We start from the raw sequence: 6,000 nt of genomic DNA on the forward strand, positions 1-6,000 counted from the left end.
GGGGAGAAGCTGCCTCCTTGTTTCTCTTTGGAATGTAGAATTAGGTTTAAATCTTCCCCAGAATAATGTCACTGTTATCTTCTTCTACTATATTTGTGATGATTAAGTCCAAGCATTGTTCCTTATCTCTGTAATGATTTGGTGCATAGACATTGTAAATAAATATTTGTTGATTGCTCGAGTTGTTCTTCCAAACAGTCTTTATCCAGTGCTGACTTACTACTTCTGTTGTGTTACTCCAGTTAGTTTGGTGCCAGAGCGTAGCAATGCCTCCAGAGGCTCCTCTCGAGTCACAAACACATCCTTTGTACTGCTTATGTTGTGCAATGATTTTGTTCATTTCTGGTTGTCTCTGTTTTGTTTCTTGAATTAATACAATTTCTGGTTTTTCTTGATCTATTAAGTCTTTTAAGGCATTTTCTTTGGAGGGGTACCCTAGTCCCCTGCTATTCCATGAGAGGACTTTCATCATTTCAAATGAGGGGTGTGGGGAGTTTCTCTTCCTCCCTGATCCTTGTTTACTAAGTCCTTGTCTATTTGTCGTAAGATGTAAGACTCTATGGGGTTCTGGAAGCCCATAGCTATATCCTTCTAAGAATTTTCATATTTGTGTTGTTTAGCTGACTCCTTCCAGGTTTCTTTTGATTGTCAAGAGTAGCACCATGTTCCTTAGAGTTGCTTTTGGTGATTCTAGGAGGGGGTGTGTCAGGCGAGAAGGTGGAGGAGATGACCATAGGTAGAGGGGGTTCAGAAGGGTCTGATTGGGCCATGGGAGTAGGAGTGTCTTCAAGAGGGGAGAGGATGAAGAAGGGGTTGGAGGAAGGAGAAGAGGGTTGAGGATTAGGCTGGCGATCGGGGTTGAGTGAAGGGAGGGATGAAGAGGATGGAGGATTGGAGGGAGGATTGGGAGGAGGACGAGAAGAAGGACCAGCTTCAGGGTTTGGCTTGGAGTTAGGAGCAGCTTTCTTTTTTTCACTGTTTCCCATTGCTCTTCTTGTGGAGTGTTTTCTACATCAACTAGTTTAGTACAACGATTAGAAAAATTGTCATGTTCATGACATACCTTGCACTTGAATGGGATCTGCTTGTAATCTAGTTGTTGAATGTGTGTCCAATCATCTACCTTGAGTTTGATGGCTTATGGTAGTCCTTTTCCCAAATCGACTTCTACACAAATGCGAGCACAAGCCTGCATATTGTCCTTTGATTCACTTCGATAAATGTATTTTCCTACAGCATTTCCAATGGCACGAACTGATTCATCTCCCCAACAATGAAGGGGAAGGTGAGGTAGCTGAACCCAAACAGGTACAGCATTGGGTATGTCCAACTCTGGATCAAAATCCCGAGTCCACTTGTTGAGATATAATCCTCTTGAATCCATGAAATAAGGCCCATTTTGGAAGATTAAGTCTTTATCTTCTTTTGTTTCAAAATGAAAGGTGAAATATCCTTTCCCACAAAATCTAATGGAAATTTTCCTTTGAGTTTTGTCATACCAGTTCCTTTCCACCCATCTTTGCACTTTTTTTGGTGATGGCCAGAGCCCAGTAAATTGCCTAATGAGTCCTCGTTCTGCTAATGCAAGGGAAACCATGCAAGGCAGGGTTGGAGGTACGTTAACTTCCTGCAATCCATCAAGTTTTTTCATGAATTTAGAGACTGCAAGTCGAGGTCTCTAAGGCGGCAATGATCTGACCAAAGCAGAAAAGGCCTGCTAAAGAGTGGCCTCCTCTGGTGGAGCCTCTGGAGGGGCCATGCCAAGGGCCGAGGGCCAAAGCAGAATCTCTGTCGCTGAAGACCTAGCAGGGCGTGCGCACGGGAATTCTCTTCAAGTTTAACTTTTCACAAGAACTATGTATTAAATTGGAAATTTTGTTATGGTCACGTCATGTTATATAAAAGGGCCTCAAGGACCCTATCGAATATAAGAAATGTATGATATGTGAAAGACAAATTCAATACAATGTGGTGTTCAAAGTATATTTTGTTCTTAGGGTATAGTTTTGTGTCTATTTGTATGGTTGCATGCATCTTCCTAAAAAATGGTAGTAGAGCTATGGTTAAGAGAGGTTAGTGCTATGCTATGTGAGAGAAATGGATCTATGATTTTTGCTCTCTATATGTGCTTGTTGCTTCACCAAGTCGAAGCATTGTGTATTTTGGTGCAATTGGAGATCAATAAAGCCTTATATATCCATGTTATCAAACATTGACTTATAAGATAAGTTCATTCCCTCCACATCTTTATTGATGATGATTTTATAGCTAACTTTGAAAATGTGTGATGAAATAACCCCTTTGGGTTAGTACATCTAAGTAATAAAAATCCAAGTTGTATGAGATGCAAGAAATGTAAGGGATAATGATCAAGAAAGAGATTAATCATTTCATGGAGGCCCATTACACCAAACTCTAATCCATCTTTGAAGGGACTTATTTATTGTGCAATGTTAATTGAGTAGGTGTGTTAGGAGACCATAAATGTTTCTTTTTTTTTTAAACATTTCCATTGATTTATCAAAGAAGAAACCAATTGAATATGTTCTCTTATCCAACTAATAATGGATTGTAGTGCGTGAGAGGTCATGAAGAGTAGATAGCCTAATTGTAGTTTTCCAGGCTCTAAGGAAGGCATTAATGCCATAACCAAAGAAGAATTTACAAGCATGGTACTACGGATATGTGAGTGACATGGAAGATGTGAAAGGAGAAATGTCTTTGCATATGCCTAATTGATTGAATCAAAAAAGAATTCAAAGCATAGAGCATTGTTAAAGCATCTATTAAATTAAGCTTTGTATTATTGTTTTAAGAGGAAATGTTGCTCAAAGAATTTGAAAGAAGGCTTTGTCATTCAACAAGATAGATCATCTTGTATAAACTTATTTTAGTTGAAAGGTTCTTAGACATACATTCCAATTTAATAACCCTCATTGATATTTTCAAATTCGTTGACATCTTGTCCAAGGCCATTGTTGAGTAGATGCAACACACATGTATCGGGAATAGAAACAATGATCATTGATTTAGCATGACAAATTCAAAATAGGTATTTTTTTATTTAACTCTTTGTGGTTTGTGCATTGAAAGATTGTGTGAAGAAATGTGTTTGATGGGTAGCAATCATTTCAATTTTTTAATTCTATGGTGAATATCTCATATGCACATGGTGATTTAATTATTTTGAAATGTAAATGTCACTACATTGCTATGTGATTAGTGAAACCTTAAGGTGGACTTTAGCATCTTAGTATACAAGTTGATATGTTTAGATATTGGAGGGGTATACATTTTTTGAGTGACTGTTTCAAATTCCTACTAAATTTTAAGTCTCTTTTTTTATGTGGAAGGAAGCATGGAAAGTTTTTTGTTTTTTTAACTAGGTTGACTTAAATTATTTTGAAGTTAGGTTGAGTTAGAAAAGCTTGGCAACAGAAATCAAGTCAAAGTTGAAGTGAAAAAGAAAAAAGATAGAAAAGTGTATTCGTTGTTTTCAAAAATTATTTGTAATTGCATTGTAATAACATCCTACTTATATCACAATTAATTGAGTTCTTATTTGAAGACAATGTTTAAAATGTTTAGATCATAGGACACTTGGGGTGCATGCTTGGTGGTACATGATGCCCTATCATTGTTGTGCTTGACTAATGGGGTGTTTGATTGGTTGTACCCAACACCCTATATTTGTTGACCATATATTTCAGTGTGTTTATTCTTTGACAACAAGCATGAAGTATTTAACACTTTAAAAATGCGTAATGGAGGTAAAAGGATATAGATGCTAATTGTGAAATGTTCAACAAGATCTTTGATTATTTTCTCTGAGAGATAGACATGTTACATAAACTAAATAATTCTATAATGGGTAAAGTTTTTACACTTATAATACGTGATAATGAGCTCTATCATGATTTTGTCGGTTTCACTCTATGGCAATTGAACTAGAAGAAAGGTTTGAATCACTAAATCAATGAGTAATTAATATTTTAAAACTTCATGATGACAAAGATCAAATGAAGAATCATTGAAATACGAGTTGTTGGCAAACGAAAATGTGTTATTAGCATTGAAAAGTGAAGTAAGAAAATATGAGAGTTTTGGAGTCGGTCGCTTTTGAAGGAAGAAAAAATCTGAACTGGAGGTGGCGAGCGAACATCTAGGGTTCCAAAGTGTTGCAGGGGTTGATCTCCATGGAAGGACGCAAAGGAGGGAGCTCCACTCCCTCCTACAAGGAGGTCGTGGCCAGAAGGGGCAAGAAACCTCTAGAAAATGCCAAAAGTATTGTTGAGGAAGGAAATAGTAATATGGAAGAGGAGATAGATGGCACCAAAACAAGGGAGAATAATAGCACAAAAGACAAGGAGGAAGAGGACAAAAAACAAGGAACAAAAGACAAAAGACAGAAGGGACCTTGTAAACCCAAAACTGAGATCACACCCAGAGTAGTATTAAATGATCCAGCTCTGCAGGCGCACAGGGAGCACGTGTGGACTTATGCTATCATCTGCAAATTCATGGGATTATGGCCCACTGAAAAAGGTTTACAAACGTGGATTAAATACCATTGGAAACCAAAAGGAAGTATTGACCTACATCTTGGGTCAGAGGGATTCTTCACGGTGGTCTTCACGAATATTGAAGATAAAGACAGAGTATTCAAAGGAGGACCCTACTTCTATGCAGCAGTAGGCCTCTATATGCGGCCATGGACAATGAATTTTGTCCCGGAGCATGAGACTTTTACTTTGGTCCTGGTCTGGGTAAGACTCTATTCTCTACCTCTTGATTATTGGAAAACTGAATCGTTAGCTGCCATAGGCAATAAATTAGGGCGTTTTTTCAAAGCTTCTGAAGCCACAAGAAGGGGAAAATATACTTCCTTTGCAAGGATATGTGTGGAAATGGATCTATTCAGATCACTTTCGGAGCACTTTCGGACAAGGTAATTTTGGAGGTTTTTGATGAAGAATGGGTGCAAACAGTAGACTATGAGAATATTCCGTTCAGATGTCGAAGATGTCATGAACATGGGCACTTATTCAGAGATTTCCCTCTCAGTAAGGTAGAGAACAAAATCAAAGCTAATACAATAAAAGACTATGATAGCTTTCACAAAGTGGTACATAGAGGAAAAGGCGGCAAAAGAGGGCCAAAGCAACATCAAAGTGAAGGGCAATAGGCCAACCAGAACAAGTTCCAAGTTCTTGAAGAGGATGAAGAGATAACACAGGGAGATCAAGCAATGGGAGAAAGTCTTGGGGAGAAGGAGAAAGAAGACGACTGTGAACATACACAGAATATTGAGAAACAGAAAGGGATTATGTTAAGTGAGGAAAATCCATAAATGGACCAAGAAATGCCTCAGAGTGAGATGGAATTGGAGGACCACGAGCTACAGGAGATTCTTGATAGGGAACACTTGGATCTGGAAGGGTTCTTGACTCAAGGAACCATGGGAGGGGTAGAATCGTTACCTCAGGAAGAGATCAATAGAATTCAGCAGTTGTTTTTATGGAAAACTAGGGCTAAGGGGTTGGAGAAGGAAAAAAACATTGGCAGGCAGGGCAACGATGAAAGCTACACCAGGACTAGCACCTAGAAACCCAGGAAAGAAAAGAGGTAGGAAAAATCATAATGAACTATTGATGGAATGTGGAAAGCTAATGATAGATTCAAGTAAGATGAAAGATCTAGCCAGCTACTCCTTTACAAATCTTTAATTATGAAATTTACAACTTCGAATATCAGGGGTTTAGGTAGTAAAAGAAAACAAAGAATGCTCAACAATAGAATGAAACAAGCAGATCCGGATATAATCTTTATCCAGGAAACGAAATGTTCCATTCAAAAGTTAAGACAAATACATAGCAAATGGCTCAGTAGATTTGAATTTCTAGAAGTCAAAGCAGAGAATACAACAGGGGGCTTACTCACTCTCTGGAATCCCCAAAAAATTGGCATAATAGATGCTAAGGAATCTAGGAATTACTTATC

This window comes from Pinus tabuliformis, chromosome 8 (genome assembly GCF_031772625.1).
Source record: "Pinus tabuliformis cultivar Carrire ecotype Pingquan chromosome 8, CPIR1, whole genome shotgun sequence".
Taxonomy (NCBI): Eukaryota; Viridiplantae; Streptophyta; class Pinopsida; order Pinales; family Pinaceae; genus Pinus; species Pinus tabuliformis.